The following is a 21,682-nucleotide window of genomic DNA, read 5'->3' as shown; positions in this document are numbered from 1 at the left end:
AGTGAAGAACCTGGCACCAACCTTCTTGTTTCCGAACATTTTCGTCACCTTAGCCTCCACATCTTTGTTGATGTGTCATGTACAGAGTAAATGTGACGTCGCTGGAAAGACTTCTCTTAAAGCCGCACATAGCCCAAGATCACGGTCTGAAATTAATACAGATGGCTCTTTATCAAACCCAATCAACTCCCTTAATCACTGCAACACCCACCGATAGCTAGCCGTGCACTCGTCGCGCATGAAAACATATCCAACTAGAAAATTCTGGTTTGTCGGTGTCACACCTACTACCTCAAAGAAAGGCATGTTATATCGATTGGTCTTGTAAGTAGAATCCATACCTATGACATGTGGGTATGTGCAGAGTATGTTGACCATGATCGAGTGCACCATAAATGCATGTTGCAAAACGTTGTGATCATCGTTCATGACCCAGTATATGTATTTACTCTCTCTCGCCAGATGAAGAAATTGCTAAACAACTCCTCTTCCTTCGGACATCTCCATCCTGAACTCATTCCGACAACATGTGTCGGATGTTTGAATGATCATCAGGAAATTGCTCTGCAATAGTTGACATGATGTTACGGGACACAACCTTGGACTTTGTCATGTCCCGCACAACCTGTTTTGCACCCGGACTCAATCCGCTCACTTTACGGTGACCCTCTTGGTACACAATCATTGGGTGGTTATGTGTCCCGGTGTGATCATTTTACGCAATGATCTTCCAACTGTCGGTGCTGACTTCATAATATATCTTGATGTAGAATGGACAACCATTAGCTTTGGTTTTTGTGTCCTTCCGTATCGCGTTCTCCAAATCTCTCGGCTTGCTCCTTCGTGACCGATCACATCGCAAATACCGATACGGTCGACCATCTCTGGTTTTGTTATAAGACGATTTCACCAAAATAAATCCCAAAATTATGTAAACACCATCAGCGGCCCATGTAACTGCATCGTCAAATGTTGGAAATAACATATCCGTGACAAAATTCCCACTATAATTCACACCGTCACCGCCATTTTCAGATTCCATATCCTATACAAATTAAACAAAACATGGTTTATGTCTTTATGTAATTTTTTATAATATTAATTATAATATTTATGAAACAATATTACAACTATTAATAATATTAACATTAATAACTAATACTGCTAACAACAATCATAATAGCAACAACAATTACAAAACAAATATACGCTAAAAATAATTAAAAATTACTAATAATAATAATAATGATAATAATAATAATAATAATAATAATAATAATAATAATAATAATAATAATAATAATAATAATAATAATAATAATAATAATAATAATAATAATAATAATAATAATAATAATAATAATTCTCTGTCTCGACGTCGTGCTCTGCTTGTTCGAGGGTTTTTGCTGGAGATATTTTCGGTGATCACGCGGTGTCTTGTGCTGGTATTGTGGGTATTAAACATCGGCATAATGTCGTTCGGGATACCCTTGTTGATGTTTGCTATCGTTCTGGGATTTCGGCGAGAAAGGAGGTTGACATTGGGTTGGCTGGAGGGAACGACGAGGCCCTCAGACCTGCGGATGTGTTACTTTATTCATGGGATCGTGGTCGCGATGTCTGTGTTGATTTGACAGGGTCTTCTCCTTTGACACAGTCGGGGCTATCTGACTTTATTCCTGGGCGCGTTGTGGCTGATGCTGCTCATCGGAAGCGGGTTAAGTATGAAGCTCGATGTCAGGTGATTGGATATGGTTTCATTCCCTTCTCCTTTTCTTCGCTTGGGGAATTAGAGAAGGAGGCTGTTGCGTTACTGAAGCGGATTCAGAGGTTCTCGTCGACGCAAGACATTGGAGCTCGTGCTGCAGCTCATATCTTCACTAGGGTAGGATTTGCTATAGCTAGAGGAGTGGGGGCCCAGATTGTATCTCGGCTTCCCACTAATTTATTGTAGGTTGTATGATTTTGTTTTTGAGATAATAATAATAATAATAATAATAATAATAATAATAATAATAATAATAATAATAAATAATAATAATAATAATAATAATAATAATAATAATAATAATAATAATAACAATAAACAATAATAACAACAAATAAAAAACAACAACAACAACAACAACAACAATAATAATAATAATAATAATAATAATAATAACAAAAAATACAAAACAACAACAACAACAACAATAATAATAATAATAATAATAATAATAATAATAATAATAATAATTATTATTATTATTATTATTATTATAATAATATTATTAATATTAATAATAATATTAATAATAATAATAAACAATTATAACAACAAATACAAAATAATAATACCCTAACATTAATTACTAATTAACATAATAATAATATTTATAAAATTATATTTCTACTAATTAATAATAAGAATATCAACAACAACAACAATAATAATAACAACAACATTAACAACAACAACAACAACAACAACAACAACAACAACAACAACAACAACAACAAGAATAATAATAATAATAATGATAATAGTAATAATAATAATAATAATAATAATAATAATAATAATAATAATAATAATAATAATAATAATAATAATAATAATAATGTTACAAAAAATAATCATATTACTAATAATCATATTAATACAAAACAATAATAATTACATTAATTATCAAATACTTAATCACAACAACAATCACAAGACCATGAAAAAAAAAAACTTAATTAACATTAAACAAACAAAAAAAAAATAACGTAATTAACATTTAAAAATAAAATAAAATAAAATAAACCTTGAAAGGGACATCCGCCTGAAACTTCCGGATGTCCCACGGTGGATCCGCCTAAAATTTCCGGATCCACCATGGAACATCCAGAAGTTTCAGGCGGATCCCTACTTCCGCTTGAAATTTCTGGATGTTCCATGGTAGATCCGGAAATTTTAGGCGGATCTACCATGGGACATCCGGATTTTTTAGGCGGATGTCCTATTTTCAGAAAAAAAAAAAAAAAAACTTACAGAATGTTCTGACGCATTCTCCGGCGTACGAATGTTCCACTCGTCGTCCATGACCCAAGACCCGTCGGAAAATTTTATGATTAATTTTTTTTAAAATAAAATAAATTAAGGTGGTCGTGGGGACCGATTTGGTTTTAAGGTCGTGGGGACCGATTTAGTGGACTCGGGATAGCAACGTCGTAATGTGAGGGGACCGTTTCATATAATGTGTCCATATGGGGAACAAAGTCATTTTTATAACACAAATTGCATAAAGGGCATATTTGTCCATTCAAGTCAAAATGGGAGCGTTAGTATGTAAAATGGGAGCGATGTGTTGTTTCATTATATAGTGTTGCTTGAGGGAAGTTTTATACTCGTGCGATTCTACTTGTAATGGTTTGGTTGTAATTATATTTACTACCTCCGTTAATTGTTATCTGCAACTTTGGGGTATTATTTGAGAGATATAAGATATTCCAAAGTTGCAGATAACAATTAACGGAGGTAGTATTTTATTACATTTTGAAAAGGTAGAATACAATTCAATATATATGTTTCGAGTTATTATAAATTGAGAGTACTAACGTTTGGGACAAGTTGCAGATAAGGGACTCAAGTTTCACAAGTTGCAGATAGAGTACTCAACTGAAACTTTACCTTCTACAACAGATTAACCCAACTTTACAAAAAAAAGGAAAAAGAAAATTTTGACATAAAGTCAGAAGGTACTAACGTTTGTAATTGTTTTATTTTTTGAGCAATTAAAATATTGCCGTTTGAACTCCAAGAATAACAGACTTCTATTTAAATTCCTCTCCACCGCCATCTTCATCAATTTTCATTTTCTGCAAAAAAAAAAAAAAATAAAAAAAAAATAAAAAAAAAATAATCAGAACAAGCTATTTCATAAAATTACAGGAAAATTTATAAATTTTTAGAAAGAACTTGTAACATGTCAAGGCTAAGCAACGAATTTGGTATGCAATGAAGAATTGATAAAATGTAACATGAAAATGTACCTTGTGTTGCTAGTTCTTGTTGTTTCTCTTTTTCTTTGCTAAATCCTGTAAAAATTAATAAAATGAGTGTATGAACTTATCTAGAAATGAATGACTAAAGTTGAATAATGTCAATGTTGTTATTACCTGCAATGCTTGACTTGTAATGGTGTTGCTGTCTTGGCTCTGCTGCTGGCTTGACATAGGGTACTGGTCTTGGCCGAAGGAGTAGACAGTTTGCTCTCCTTCAACTAACACCTTCCCAATCCTTGACATGTTACAAGTTCTTTCTAAAAATTTATAATTTTTCCTGTAATTTTATGAAATAGCTTGTTCTGATTTTTTTTTTTTTTTTTTTTTTTTTTTTTTTTTTGCAGAAAATTAAAATTGATGAAGATGGTTGTGGAGAGGAATTTAAATAGAAGTCTGTTATTCTTGGAGTTCAAACGACAATATTTTAATTGCTCAAAAAATAAAACAATTACAAACGTTAGTACTTTCTGACTTTATGTCAGAATTTTCTTTTTCCTTTTTTTTTTTTAAAGTTGGGTTAACCTATTGTAGAAGGTAAAGTTTCACTTGAGTACCCTATGTGCAACTTCTGAAACTTGAGTCCCTTTTGTGCAACTTCTCCCAAACGTTAGTACTCTCAATTTATATTAACTCTTTATGTTTCTTAAGAAAAGTTGCATCTATCAGGTCATTATCAACCAGCATTAATGTTTACAATCCAATAATTCATCTCAAAATCAAAATAACAATTCTTATATACAACACAATCTAAAAGTATTGATATTATATACGACCCACCAAAAATGCAACTAGTAGAATAAAGTCAAAGATCTCAAACCTTACCTTACATATACTTTGTACATGTTACTATGTTTAGTGATCAAGTATACTGATGTTATTCAATTTCTACAATCCTACCTGCCTAACTTCACCACACTACAAATCACTAAATATATACCAACCAAACACTAACATTCATCACTTTAAAACCCCTTAATTTATGCATCTTTTCTCACATACATGGCTTGTTTTCTTCTCAATCTTCAACTTCATTTTCTCTCTTTTCAATTTAAGCACTAATTCATCAACAAAATGATGAAATTTACTCCTATAATTTACCCTTTCCTTGTTGTAATATTTACCCTTTTAGCTGAAGAATCAAAGGCAACAACATCTCAAGAGCTACTTAAAGGGTTCACTATAACTCCAAATCCAACAGTAAAAAATTTCCAGCCATTTTTGAGTGATTCAAGTGGTAATTTCTCACTCAGTTTTCTCCGAGTTAACCAAGATCAACTAGCTCTTGCAATAGTCCATGTGCCATCTGGTGTGTCCCTCTGGCAGGCGAATTCGGCCGGGTTAGCTCGATGGGGTAAAACGACTGGGTTCATTTTCAATGGCAGCTTCGTACTTAGTGATCATGATTCAGGGGTATCTTGGTCCACGAACACTGATGGTGATAGTGTTGTTCTAAGTAGTGCACCTAACTTGAGAATTTTAAAGGGGAAGAAGTCTTCGTTTGTTTTATGGCAAAGTTTTGACTTTCCCTTTGATACCCTTGTGGAAAATCAGAATTTCACTTCTGCCATGTCATTAGTTTCCTCAAATAGGCTCTATACTATGCGTTTAGGTTCTAACTTTATTGGCATGTATGCCAAGTTCAAACCTACGGGTTCGGATCCAAATCAAATGTATTATCGGCGTCGTGCTTTGCAAGCTAGGGCTAGTATTGTTGAAGGGTCGGGACCCATTTTGGTTCGGATAAGCTCAGATGGTTTTATGGGGATTTACCAGAATGGGTCCACACCTGTTGATATAGAAACCTTTTATAGTTACGAGAGGTCTGTATCTGGACCTAGACGAGTTAGGATAGAAAATGATGGGAATTTAAAAGGTTACTATTGGTCTGGGTCGAGTTGGGTTTTAGACTATCAAGCCATACCTGAGACATGTGATTTACCTAGTCCGTGTGGATTGTACGGGCTTTGTAAGCCTGGGGTTGGTTGTTCGTGTTTAGACAACCAAACCCAGGCCCATACCGGGGAGTGTTACCCAAAGCAAGAGGTTGGGGACCTATGTGAAAGTAAAGTGATAAAGTTTAGAGAGCTAAGGAGGACAGGTGTCGAGCCCCCATACAAAGAGCTAATGGCGCAAACCAAAACGACATCGTATGAGGAGTGTGAGAAGTCATGCATGGTAAATTGCACCTGTTGGGGAGTGTTGTACAACAATGCTTCTGGGTTTTGTTACAATATGGACTACCCTATACAAACTGTCCTAGAGGTAGGGCATGACAATAAGATAGGGTATTTTAAAGTTTTGGAAGGTGCAAAGAAGAAAAAGGACCAAAGATTGGGAATTGGTATTGGACTTTTATGTGGAGCTATTATTGTGCTTGGATTAGTTGTTGGGTTTGGAGGTTACAAGATATCAAAGAGGAAGAAAAGAATTAAAAATCGAATCTTGGAGGATGAAAATGTTAATGTTTCCGGATCATATAAAGATTTAGGGTCCTCTAGTTTCGGATCTGTTGAATTAAGTAATAGATAATACAATTAATTGACTTTAGATTTACTATTTTTCCTTAGTACTTTCTATTTGTAGGATAAATGTTTTGCAATTTTATTTGTCAATTTGGCTTGAAAGGTTACATTGTATAGGAATTGTTCCTTCATTTAGGGTTAGATTTTTAGATTGGAGTACAAATTGCAATTATTGTCCATTTACAATGAATCATTGAGCATTTGCACCGTTTAGGGACCTCGGAAAATATGCATTACATTTGACTTTGTAGCAAGTTGAGACAATTATATACTGATTTGAATATTCAGTCTCTTTGTGTATTATGTTTGACTTTATTTCCAATCTTTCAAATATTTCAGCCGTATCTTTAATTTCATTATAATAATACAAATACCATGTGTAAATAAATATTCATCATAAGCCTGAGTACTAATACAGATAGAAGTTGAACATGGATAAGTTGATTTTCTTCTACATGTGCTAGTGAAAGTAGTGATTACATGTTTGATCCCTCGTGCTTAGTTCTAAGGAAATGATTTCTTATAATTTTGAATTTCTGAGATACGAATCCATGAGAAGCATAACATATACCGTAAACTCGTTCATCACTGCAACAGTGCATCCCAAAAAAATGAAAATTAATACTTCCTCTGTCCCCCTTTTTTTGTCACTTTTGTTATTTTGGATGTCCTTCAATATTTGTCACATTTCATATTTTCATAATTATAAAGATACATAAAAAGACTTTTACACTTCAATTTAATTTTTTGTCTTTTTAAAGTCATCTTCCTATTTCACCTTAACATTTGCCATAAACTTTGTGTCAACTTTTGACTAATTTAATGTTTTACACTCTTGAATCTCTTAATTTCTCTTTTCCATGTACTTTAATACCTTTTTTTTTTAATTGGAAATATCACTTTCCAGTGTACTTTTATTATTTTATTGGTTGGAATTTTCACTTTCCTATATACTTTTATTATTTTACAATCTCCACCTTAATTTCCGTGATTTTCTTTTAAAATTGACAAATCAAAAAGGACGAAGGGAGTAATAATAAGTAAAGAATCAAAGTCATGCATATTATTGAAAACAAACATGCATATGGAACATTTGGGAAATGATTAGATAAAATAGAGCCATAAAGTTTATGTACAATTATGATATGTGTTTATATTGTCTATAAACTTATACGTTGTATAAGGTATAACCAATTGTACGGTGAAGAATTGTGGATCGTGCTCGTGAGGGATCTGAAGTGGAAGTCATGGAGTAGTGGATCTTGTCGTTATAAAAGGATAACACCAAGCAATTGATAAACTTGGTAATAATCATTGGTAGAGGCACTTAAAAATGTAAAGTTAATCACCCATGCGGGTTATGACGCATGTAATGACGATATTATTTTCGTAGTCTAGCAAAGTGGATTGAGATCGATTATAAAAAAGTAAAGTAAAGATAAATGGGTCAACCTAAAAAATGGATAGTCGTTGCCCAACTGCTCTCTTCACGTTGGTTTCAAGTAGATATTCAATTTCCACGCAACTTGTTTCAACATTTGGCCTAAAATTCTAGAAGAGAATTAAAGTTTGCCTTTCATAAATTAATGTTTTGAAGTTGTATTAATGGCTGACCAACTTATTTTTTGTTGCTGCTTGGTGAAAGGAATCACTCATGAAAGCTAGCTAATGTGTGTGGATGTTTGGAATGTAATGAATTTGTTCTAAGTAGTATTAGTGTTTATGAGTGATGAGTTTAGGGCCGTTAGGCCTATGAAGCAATTGTATGAAGCATATAGCTATGGTACTTCATTTTTGTAGAGGTAACGTGCTGTGTCCGTATTCTCTAGGATGGAATAATCATTACTTTGTATTATATTTTAGGGGAACAAAATTTTCATTTAACATTTAGGGAGTTAAGGTAAAATACGATCCCTCAATTTTGGTATTTGTTGCATTTTAGTCCCTCAACTTTCAAATGAGGCAAAATGGTCCCTCAAATACCAATGACTCGTTTTCAGGTACAAATTAGCTAACTAATGATTTAGGGACCTTAGTGCACATGTGGCAGTAACTTTAATGATTCTAAATGCAAAGTTTAAGGACCTTTAGCCGATGAGTTGGCATTAATTAAATTAGAAATGAAAATTAAGTGATTTAATTTAAGTTTATGTGAGACGACTAATCTATTAACTATTACTAAAACAAAACATGGTGACATCATTAAGGGACACACGTCAATTTCTTATTAAAAAATTATCCGCCTAAACTATTTTTGACACCATCCTTTTTTTTTTTCCTCTTATATTTCAAAATTAAATCAATACAATGCTTCTTGCAAAATTAATTAATGAGATTATGATTTTTTTTTTCAAATAATTGACAACTATTTAAACAAATAATGGCTACTTAATTCGTGCAACGCACGAGGCTAAACTAGCGTAATTACTATAGGCCAAAGTTTAAGGACCTATAGGGACACATGGCGCTCCCATACAAGAGTGATTATCATTTTTTAATCCATAAGTGTTTTTTTTTTTGAAAGAACCCATAAGCTAGTGTTATTTAGTTCAATTAAACTAATTTAATTTCAACAAAACCAATTTAATTTTAGTAAAAATTATTTATAAAAATATATAAGTGAGATAATTTAAGTGTAAATTTATGATCATCACCATTTACTTTCTCTCACTAAAATTTGTTAAGAAATCTCGCTAAAATCTTGATATATACGAAATTTGTTAGTGAAAGAAAAATTCTTTCTTAGTTCTTACTCCGTCAGTTAAACACATTTAAATTAGTTAATAATTTTGGGCAATTATTATTTTCTCCTAGAGATTAACACAAGAAAAAAGAAGGAAAAAAAAAGGGTAAACCCAAAAAATTGTCACACATAAAACCCAAAAAAATTCAAAATCATTTTATCATTTAAAACATAAAACACATAATAGAACATTAAACACATTACATTTTTTTTTATTTATTTTTATTTAAATTTATTTTTGTGTGTGAAATATATAAGGGGTATGTGAAAAGTTAATATATGAGGATAAGTGTTTAACGAGTTTAGTTGGGATATATTGTACAAAAATTGATTTAAAAAAAAGGTAGGAAGAAATGGAATGATAAAAATATATAATGTATCATGATTACCATATTTTATTAGCAATTTTTATTCTTGTCAATTCCTTAATAGATAGATAACTCACTTTATAAATCCCTAAACTTTTGGCTATACTAATTTAATTAATTGACTTGTGATATAACAAGTCCCTAAAATTTTGCTTGAAAAAAAAAAAAGTGTAGTCCTTAATCTGTTGCTGACTTAGCGTTGGAAATTTTTGAACTTTTGCGTAATTGGCATTGAGATCCCTAAACTTTGCTGACTAGAAAATTCCTCTATTAGAAATGCTTAAGCACGAATGGTTGAGAGACCTTTTTGCCTCATTTCAAAGATGAGGGACTAAATGTGCTATAATTGGCAAAGTAAAGAGACTGTGTTTTATCTTAACTCGACTTTTAGGGGACCAAGTAAAACTTTAATTTGTTATAAAAATAATTTTTACCTTATAACTTTTCAAATTTGAAAATTGAGGCGTGTCGAGACTCCTACTAATCCACCTTATGTTTCGCTATGTGTATTTTGTTTATACGACCAGGGAAGTATTAAACATAAATCTGATAAGTTGGGTTTCTTTTTTTTTTAAAAAAAATACATATTTGTTATTTTCAAAATTATTAAAAATTAAAGTAAACCTATTAAAATTCGACACGTGGCAAAAAAAATCTTATGAAAACCGGTTACCAAAATAATTCAACCGACTAGGGATTGTTAGAAGAAGATTAGGGTGAAAGGTGAAATTGTTTTGGAATTGTAAAAGATGAGATTGTTTTTAAAAGATGAAATAAAAGTGATTATTCATTTTTATTTTTTCTAGAAGAAATTGACCCTAATTTAATTTTTGATCAATAATGATAGAATTTCAATTATTCTTTGAAATTAATGTTTTTCTTCACATGAGCAACGTGAATGTTAATATTGTGGGTAATAATATTAATGTTATTTTGCGGCTAATGAGAGTTGGAAATGCTGTTGAATTATAAATATACTTAATTTAAATGGAGAACCACATGAATATAAGAGTTGTTTCATGATTGTTGATGTTTATATTGGTAAAAATATTGAAGTTAATTTTTTAATTTATAAGCCGAAATTGTATTTGATTATTTATGCATATAAAACAAATGGTAGTATACTGAAGATTTTACTATTAATACTAATTTGAAATTTCGAATGCGAATTTAATTGAGTGTAATGGTCGCTATAGTGCCCAAAATTAATTAATAAAATATAAAACATTGCATGAAACAAATTATATTAAAGTATTTTATAGTTTAATAAATTAAATATAACTATATGTATTGTCTTGTAAAAAAAATGTATCAATTGTACATTATATTGCAAATATATTTATATATAGTTATGTATATTGATAGATTACTCAAAAATTCCATATTATTTTGGAAATTTTGATTTTTAACGCCACAAAAAAAATCAAAAGTGTTTTTTTACACTACAAAAAATATTCAGTGATTTAATTAAACATGTCAATATTTATAAATAAAAATTAATTAATTTTGTAAATGTTATGAAATCTCGTGTGGATGACCATTATGCTCCTTATATCATTCCGGAATATTCTAGATATATGGTTTATTCTTATCTAAACATATTTATGGGTATCCATCTTGTATCACTCCAGAACTTTCTAGAGTTTAGGGTTTATTATTTTTCAAGCAAACTCTATCAATTCAACTGTATATATATATACTGTTATGAAAATATCTATTGTGGATGACTATTATCCCATGTATTATCTAGAATACTCTAGATTTGGGTATTTGGTTTTATCCGTTGATGGAACCCTAGGTAATGTACATGTATATATATCCCGTACTAGATAGAATATAAAATACAACGTAACAATCTTCCCTCATCTCTCTATATTTTTCTCTTCCATATTTTAACATGTTATTAGCACCATTGTTAATTATCATTGAATATCAAAGACACATAACAAGGGAAACACATCAACAAGAAAAAAAAAAAAGTATAAAGAAAATTAAATCATTGCAATCATCTATCATGTAAGTTTACTTTGTATTATGATCAATTTTTGTGAATGCTTAATTTGTTGATCGCTTATCCAAATATGCGTTTATTTAGCATTACTCAGTCATATTGGCATACAAGCAATAACATTTCTTCATTATCCTAGTGGTAGTTGTTATATATGCTTTAATTTATTTCATTGTCAATTTCTATGCTTATAATCCTACTATGTTCGTCCATATCATTATTTTTGTCCCAGATTATGTGTATCTTGTTTTTAATTTTGTTTGTTTTCTATTTAAATTGTTTAATAATGTTAGATTTTATCACTTTTATTATATTAATTACTGCTTTGTGATTTGGTTTAATTGTAAATATGAAATTACTGATGTTAGATCTGGACTTTGGCCTAGTTTTTGAGCAATTGTGTTCTGTTTCTTTATTGTTATACATATGACGAATGATTAGTGGTTATGGTTATTTTATTTGATAATTGTGGAATTGAAGTATAATTGTAGTAGTATATATAAATTCTGATGTGAATGTTATTTTGTATAGTGAATAATGTCGAATCTTGCCAAACTTGAATTTGTGGCCCTTGATATTACCGGAAAGAATTATTTATTATGGGTGTTAGATGTTGAAATACACCTAGATGCTAAAGGGCTTGGTGAAACAATCAAAAAGGCTAATAAGGTAACACCTCAAGAAAAGGTTAAAGCCATGATTTTTCTTCGCCATCATCTCCATGAAGGGCTCAAAAATAAATATTTAACTGTGAAAGACCCACAAATCCTTTGGAGTAATCTAAAGGAAAGGTATGACCACCAAATAACAGTGATACTCCCTAGAGCTCGTTATGAATGGTTGAATTTGAGATTGCAAGATTTTAAATCTGTTAGTGAATATAACTCGGCTAAGTTTAAAATAACTTCTCAATTGAAATTATGTGGAGAAAATATTATTGATGCAGAAATGTTTGAAAAGACATACTCCACTTTCCATGCTAATAATATTGTCCTCCAAACACAATATAGAGAAAAAGGTTTTAAAAAATATTCTGAATTAATATCCTGTCTTCTTGTGGCTGAGCAAAATAACGAGTTGTTAATGAAAAATCATGAATCACGTCCTACTAGCTCGACTCCATTCCCTGAAGCGAATGTGACAACCCATAACGGGAAAGAAACTAAAAACAGATAACATTCCAGCAGTAGTGGTCGAGGTAGAGGTTGCGGTTGTGGCCAATGGCGCGGCCGGGGTCATGGACGTGGATATGGTAGAGGTCGTGGAGGTCATTTCACAAACTCACATTCCCACCAGAAGTGGGACCGTAGGGATGATAAAGAGAAAAGTGATACCAATATATGTTGTCGTTGTGGAGGAAAAGGTCATTGGTCTCGGGTTTGTGAACTCCAAAGCATCTTATTGAACTTTACCAAGAATCATTGAAGAAAGGAAAGAACGTTGAGGCAAACCTTGTTTTTGAAGATGGTGAAGGTGATTTTGATTTTGGCAATACCAATCAATTTGATGTTGCTGATTGCCTTACTTCCCCGGAAGGGAATAATTTTGATTTTGGCAGTACAACTCATTTAGAAGTTGCTGATTTCTTCACTGCCCCAGAAGGGAATGAATAATTAAAATTATATTGTTTTGTGTCAGTTTTAAGTATTAGACTTATGTTTGCTTAAACTAGCGATTTACTAAATTTTATTTCTTTCGTTGCAATAAGGACTTTTGCTTTATAAATTTATGAACTATTTGAGTGTTTTTATTGATTTATTTATTTTATCATCTTTATTTTTATGCTTAATATTTTGACATGTATTTTATTTCATGAAAAACATGGATATTACTCAAGTTCAATTTGCTATGAATGGTGAAGAATTATGTCTTGCTGACAGTGCAACTACTCATAAAATACTTAAAAATAAAAAATATTTCTCTCATTTGATGATGAAAAGGATTAATGTGAGTACCATATCGGGTAGTACAAATATCATTGAGGGCTCCGGAAGAGCCACTATAAAATTGCCTTGGGGAACTGAAATTAAAATAATTGATGCTTTATACTCCCCATTGTCTCAAAGAAATTTATTAAGTATTAAAAATATTCGCAACAATGGTTATCATATTGAGACAATTAATGAAAAAAATAACGAATTCCTTCAAATCACAAATATAACTCAAGGCTCAAAACATGTTTTGGAGAAACTACCTACATTCTCCTGTGGTTTGTACTACACAAAAATCAATGCTCTTGAAGCTCATGCTATAGTAAACCAAAAGTTTACTGATAATTTTGTTGTTTGGCATGACCGGTTAGGCCATCCCGGTTCAATAATGATGCGAAAAATAATTACGAATTCATGTGGACATTCTTTGAAGAGCCAGCAGATTTTTCATAATAATTTTTCATGTGTTGCTTGCTCAGAAGGCAAGTTGATTATTCGCCCATCACCAGCTAAAATTAATTTTGAATCAATTAGTTTTCTAGAACGTATACAAGGAGATATTTGTGGGCCCATACATCCCCCCATGTGGACCATTTAGATATTTTATGGTTTTAATTGATGCATCAACTAGATGGTCAGATGTGTCTTTGTTATCAACTCGTAACCTGGCGTTTGCGAGATTACTTGCCCAATTGATTAAGTTACGGGCACATTTTCCAGATACTCCCATTAAGACTATTCGGCTTGACAATGCTGGTGAATTTACATCTCAAGCTTTTAATGGTTATTGCATGTCCATTGGGATAAATGTTGAACATCCAGTAGCACATGTTCATACACAAAACGGTCTGGCAAAGTCATTAATAAAACGTATTCAGTTAATTGCTAGACCATTGCTTATGAAATTCAATCTCCCAATTTCTGCTTGGAGACATGCTATATTACATGCAGCAGCACTAATTCGCATTAGGCCAACAAGTTATCAAAGGTTCTACCCATTACAATTGGTTTATGGTCAGGAACCAAATATTTCCCATCTAAGAATTTTTGGATGTGCGGTTTATGTTCCAATAGCTCCACCACAACGCACTAAGATGGGTCCTCAAAGGAGGTAGGGGATATAGGTTGGGTTTGAATCCCCGTCAATAATTAAATATCTTGAGCCTACAACAGGGGATTTATTTACGACTCGTTTTGCAGATTGTTATTTTAACGAGTCACTTTTCCAAGCATTAGGGGGAGAAAAGATAGAGCTGGAAAAGGAAATTAAATGGAATGAATTATCATTATCCTATCTTGATCCTCGAACTAAACAATGTTAACTGGAAGTTCAAAAGATAATTCATTTACAAAGTTTAGCGAATCAATTGCCAGACTCGTTTGCTGACCCAAAAAGAGTGAGCAAGTAACATATTCTAGCTATAAATGCTCCATTTAAAATAGATGTCCCAGAAGGACAAAATAAAATTGCTAATGAGTCTAAACTACGTCAGAAATGTGGAAGACCAATAGGTTCCAAAGATAAGAATCCTCGGAAAAGAAAAGGAGCATTGATTGATGATGGTCAAATTGAAGAAACAATTTCCGAAGGATCTCCAAAAGAGACTTTAGACATGATACAAGAAGAAATTCAGGTACCTGATAATGAAGAAATTTCAATAAATTATGTCATGTCTGGAATTACATGGAACCGAAATCAAATCGACGTCGATAATGTTTTTGCATGCAATGTACCATTAGATGTTATGGATAATAATGAGGATCATGAACCAAAATCCATTGAAGAATGTAGACAAAGAAATGATTGGCCAAAATGGAAAGAAGCAATTGAAGCAGAATTAAAATCTCTTGGAAAAAGAGAAGTATTCGGACCTGTAGTCCGTACACCTGAAGGTGTAAAGCCAGTGGGATATAAATGGGTCTTTGTGCGAAAGAGAAATGAAAAGGGTGAAGTTGTAAGATATAAGGCACGCTTAGTTGCACAAGGATTATCACAAAGACCTAGTATTGATTATGAGGAGACATATTCTACTGTGGTGGATGCAACAACTTTTAGATTTTTGATTAGTCTGGCAATAAGGGAAGGACTTGACTTACGTTTGATGGATGTAGTTACAGCTTATTTATATGGCCCACTGGATAATGACATTTACATGAAACTCCCAGAAGGATTCAAACTGCCATAAGCAGCAAAATCTAGTTCTCGAGAACATTTTTGTATTAAATTGAAAAAATATATTTATGGATTGAAACAATTTGGGCGTATGTGGTATAACCGTCTAAGTGAGTATTTGTTGAAAGAAGGTTATAAGAATGATCCTATCAGCCCATGTATTTTTATAAAGAAATTTGGATCAGGATTTGTTATAATTGCAGTGTATGTTGATGATTTGAATATCATTGGAACTCCTGAAGAGATTTCAGTGACTGTCAATTATTTAAAGAAAGAGTTCGAAAGTAAGATCTAGGAAAGACAAAATTTTGCTTGGGGTTACAAATAGAGCACCTAGAGAATGGAATCCTTGTGCATCAATCAACATACATAGAAAAGGTTCTTAAAAGATTTTCTTTAGATACAGCACATCCATTGAGCAGCCCTATGGTTGTAAGATCACTTGAAATAGAGAAAGATCCATTCCGACCTCGGAAAAATGATGAAGAAATTCTTGGTCCTGAAGTACCGTATCGTAGTGCAATTGGAGCACTAATGTACCTTGCAAGTCATACACGACCCGACATATCATTTTCTGTTAATTTATTAGCAAGGTTTAGTTCATGTCCAACCCGAAGGCATTGGAATGGGATTAAACATTTACTTCATTACCTTCAAGCTACGAAGGATATGGGTTTATTTTTCCCAAAGTTGTCCAAAGAAAATTTGATTGGTTTTGTAGATGCAGGTTATTTATCTGATCCTCATAATGGTCGGTCACAAACTGGATATGTGTTCACATATGGTGGTACTGCCATTTCTTGGCGTTCCATGAAACAAACCAAACCATTGCAGCTACTTCTTCCAATCATTATGAGATTTTAGCAATTCACGAGGCTAGTCGTGAATGTGTATGGTTAAGGTTGGTAGTTCAACATATAAAAGAAGTTTGTGGTTTATCATCTGGGAAAGAGGCACCAACAACTTTATATGAGGATAACGCAGCTTGTATTGCTCAACTTAAGGAAGGATACATCAAAGGCGACAGAACAAAGCACATCTTACCCAAATTTTTCTTCACTCATGATCTTCAGCAGAATGGAGATATAAATGTATTGCAGATTCGTTCAAGTGAGAATTTAGTAGACTTATTTACTAAGGCTCTTCCGACAGCAACATTCAAAAAGTTAGCTTACGACATTGGATTGCGTCGTCTTAAAGATCTCAAGTGATGTAGTCATGAGGGGGAGTTAATGCGCTCTGCACTCTTTTTTCCTTAACCATGGTTTTTTCCCACTGGGTTTTCCTGGTAAGGTTTTTAACGAGGCAGCATCTTATGCGCATTATAGTGTATTATTTTGTACGGGTTTTATAGTAAATGTTAGTTATTGTTTTATTCAATATATAGTCATCCAAGGGGGAGTGTTATGAAAATATCTATTGTGGATGACTATTATCCCATGTATTATCTAGAATATTCTAGAGTTGGATATTTGGTCTTATCCGTTGATGGAACCCTAGGTAATGTACATGTATATATATCCCGTACTAGATAGAATATAAAATACAACGTAACAATCTTCCCTCATCTCTCTATATTTTTCTCTTCTATATTTTAACATATACCTCCATCATATAAATATAAGTAGAATACAAATTTCAATTCCCTCTCAATCTTTTATATTTCTTCTTATTTTACAAAACGTTATCAGCACCAAAGCTCTAATCAATATGTAAATTTTATTGTTGATTTCTTAGGTTAATGATTAATTCGTTGTATACTGAATGAGCTAAATTATACTCATTATTATCTTGTTATGTCACATCTTGGGAAGAAATTAGAAGGAGATTAATCTTGATCATGGGTTTTGATCTTTTAATAATGAAATCACACGTTTTAAGAATGACATATCATTCCCAATCCTCATTAATTAATTTGGGACTAGTACAAGGTGTCTCGCGGTATTAATAATTTGGTTACAAAGAACTACTCGTATTATTTTTCGGTTGCATTGGTTTGTTTAACTTTCTCATCTTTCTCATCTATCCATAATATAATAGATTAGCTTAATCAAGGGCTATACTTTATTTTCTTTTCATTAACGTTTTTATGAGTTACAGGCTAGCAGATGATGTTGACAACATGAAGTTGACGATAAGGCTGGTTTTTATAGTGGGAAAGGTTTTGATATTAGGAAAGTTCATTCTCAATTATCCTGTTATTGTTAATTTTAAACCTTTACATAATATGTTTATATTGTTTCCCAAATTTTCGTATTTTTATTATTCCTGGAGTTCAATGAGCAATTTGGGAATAGTTGGATTTGATGCAGAAAATAACTAATTAGTAGTTTTGTTTAGTTTGAATCTAAAAGGGTATTTAGAATTATTATTGGGGTTAATTTTATGAACGTATGGTTTTCATGAACATGTAGTACATATATTTGCTAGATTTTGGTATTACTTTTCTTATCCGTAAATGAGTTTGGTTATTTCTCTGTGCTTGATAGCAAATATGAATGGTTTGATTTAGCAATTATTTACCCATATAATTTTTTTGTGAAATCCTATGTCTAATGCCTTGAATGTTTGTAAATTGTACAAAGTAAGCCAAAGGTACATGTGAAACTATTTTTAATTTATGTATTGAATTATGTTTTTATATTTCAAGTATGATATGAACCATGTGGTTTTCCACTAACGTGAACGTGTTAATGTTGATTGCTTATGTGCTTGTTTCTATTTTCTAATTAAGCTTTATCAGGCAATATATTGATATAATTGATCCGATAGTATAGTTGATTCAATCAATTCATGTATGTTTTTATTAAAGCATCAAGTAGTAGGTTCTCATATTGTTTTTACCTTCTCATTCTAAAAGGTGTAGATAAATTGACTAATTAATTTGAATTAAGTTAAGTACCAAAGATTAAGTTTATTTATTTGAAGAGGTGAAGTTTTCATATTTGTAAATATATATATATGTTTATTAATATTATGATCAATTCAGTTTTGTTGTATAATAATATACTACGTATGAAATATGAAGTCTTAAATTTGTGACATACTCATATGTAACTAGTTATAAATTATATGACCAAATAAACTACATGACTACTAAATAAGACAACAATCAATATAAATTTATGGCATACTTTAAAGTATTTGTTACCTATGAAAGCCTCATAATTTTATGTTATTTACACTTATTACTATTAACTTATACTACGTATTAATCTAAACTTGGTATGTACTATGGTCATGTTATTAATTAAATTTATATTATTTTGAATTATTGGAAAGAGGCATATATTGAACCTGGAGTAATACTTGTACATATGGACCTGGAGTTCCATTACGACAATATATTTATGCCCTTAATATATCTAATTGTTTTGAAAGTATGTTAACTAAATTATTATTATCCTTATAAGTTGATAAAATTATGAAGCATATTATATACATTATACTGATTGATGTTTGATTAAATTCAATTATAGTATTATGAACCTACTTGAAGTTAGATTATTAAAATGAATGTAAATTGAATATGATGTGCGGACCTGAAGTTCCTTATATTTATAAAGAGTATTCACACACATAGACTTAAAGTTCCTAACTTGAACATATAAAGGGCTCAAAACCCTTAAGGATAATACAAAGAAATGTGCATGATCTACAAAGCTAAAGCATGTTACTTATATATCCACTACATACTAACATGATTCTATAAACACAATGTCATGAAATAATATTATACAAAATATATTGAATAGTATTAAAGTTATTGAACTTTGGGTGAGAATTTGAATGATTAAAAGGTAACAAGCATGTTTGCATGAAATTATTCTTGATTATAAAGTTCATAAAATTGCAAACATGATTATATATATCATCAATTTTGACCTAGAAATAATGTTATGAGTTCAAGTAATTAACATGACATTGTGAGCAACTTGCATTGCTTGGAAAATATATTTATTATGCCCATACTTATAAGAAATTAATATAATTGGGCAAGAGTTACGAGTAAGAACAAGTTTGTAAGAATAACTTTATTATGTTTGATACACGTATTGCTAAAAGAATTTATGCCTTGTGGATGAGATTTAAATGTTATTGGATTCATTTCATGTCCCACGTGCAAGAATTAAAGGGAAACTGTATTAATTATTCTATTATTTTATCCTTGCACATAAATAATAAAATATATTGATGGTCAGTTTGTAACATACATTAACTCAAATATTAATTATTTACTTAATAGAAGTGGCCACATGCATATTATTTAAATATTTTTAATTGTACCATCTTGAAGATGGATATAAATGATTGATCATATACTAATTATAAATGCTCCAATTAAATTATTGTCCCAGAAGGACAATATCGGTTACTAATGAACCTAAAGCACGTCTGAAACTTTGCAGTCCAATAGAGTTAAAATATAAGAACTTTTGGAAAAGGAATGGAGCATCTATTGACATTGATGACAAATTTGAGGAAATGATAAATCTCATTACATTTCTAGAATAAATTCAATTTTAGTAAGATTCATATGTTCCATGATTATGTAAAAGACTCCAGAAGAGTATGAAATGTCCAACAAGATTAACATGTATCAAGATTATAGTTAAAACTCCAGTAGAGTATATATAAGTAATTATTTGATAAAATATTAATTAGTTGATTGTCTTGCCAATTGTATAAAGAAACACATGTTGGTGTTCTAATATCACATCACATTCATGGCCATGCATATAGTAAGTTTAATAAAGTGATCACTAGTGTTGAAAACTGACCAGAGTTCAAATTTAGAGAAGTGATTGGATGTGATAATTAAATTAGGCCATCCAGGTTTAATAATAATTACCCGTAATGAAAACCTGAAGTTTCATTTGATAATGTGCTGACGCTTTCTCAATGTTAAATATATAAAATGAATTGAATGGTAAGGCGTAACATTAAGATTGAGTTATATTTGGATTGTGAGTTATAATAATTTATATTGATGAAAATTTCAAGATTTAATATGTTTTGATTTTTTTTATATAAAGGAGTAATGGCTGATAAAGGAGTAATGGCTTACCAGAAGTTCATCAAAATAACTTATATATTATTGTAAACTATCAAGTGATTAGAAACTCACCAAATACACTATTTAAGTCTTTAAAGATCCAGAAGATCATCACCTACTAGAATTACGAGCAAGTGATTTATGCTTGTATAACAATTCTTTTGATTGGGGCTATTATATGTTAACACATATGAAATAGGAGAAGAAAGAAAAACGTACAACTGCACAACATATGTCTCCCCATTGACATTGATCTCCAGAAGAGAAAATATTATTGAAAATTTAATAATAAATACACATGAAATATAAAGTTAATGAATAAATGATTCTTCATTGAAATTGTTCTCCAGGAGAGATAAATTTTGATTGTGATCCTCCCAATGAAATGAATTTTAATGCAAATTTATATACTAAGTTAGTATAGAATTAGACGCCCCTATAAAAAAATATTTTACCAACTTAGGGGGAGAAGAAATAGCAAAAGTTGGGAAAATCGAAAAAAAAATTAAATAAATAAAGAATATTTATGATCCCTATAATGGTAGTTTGAAAAGTTATATATGTGCCAACTTTTGTATATACATTATCAAGATATGTTGCACATTTATGATTTGATTTGTATTCAGTTATGACTCATGTTGCATAGCGTTGAAGATACATTTTGGTCATATTAATTATGTGTATACATCGAGATAAAATATTGCCAATTGTACTTGAATCACTACACCTGAAGTGTAGGTTGTATATGATTGGTTCCAAAATAAAGATATGTTTAATAGATATGATATTTGACAAGATAGTACAATTAACACTAATAGTGTAATAATATATAAATACCATAGAGAATGA

General features: G+C 31.2%; 1 long non-coding RNA gene and 1 pseudogene across 1 annotated transcript; one reads left to right on the top strand and one right to left on the bottom strand.

The window, feature by feature from the left end:
- Positions 1 to 4,020: 4,020 nt before the first annotated feature.
- LOC145611332 (uncharacterized) lies at positions 4,021 to 4,637 on the bottom strand. The gene is made up of 2 exons (XR_014106354.1): positions 4,147 to 4,637; positions 4,021 to 4,065 (listed from the first exon to the last, which is right to left on the bottom strand). It is a non-coding gene; the product is annotated as an uncharacterized LOC145611332 (long non-coding RNA).
- A 155-nt stretch (positions 4,638 to 4,792) lies between these two features.
- Positions 4,793 to 6,804, top strand: LOC145611323 (PAN domain-containing protein At5g03700 pseudogene; annotated as a pseudogene).
- Positions 6,805 to 21,682: the final 14,878 nt, after the last annotated feature.

The sequence above is a fragment of the Chenopodium album genome, chromosome 3 (genome assembly GCF_948465745.1).
Source record: "Chenopodium album chromosome 3, dcCheAlbu1.1, whole genome shotgun sequence".
In the NCBI taxonomy this organism is placed as follows: domain Eukaryota; kingdom Viridiplantae; phylum Streptophyta; class Magnoliopsida; order Caryophyllales; family Amaranthaceae; genus Chenopodium; species Chenopodium album.
Note: the sequence above shows the minus strand (reverse complement) of the source record. Positions and strands in the feature narration are given on the sequence as shown.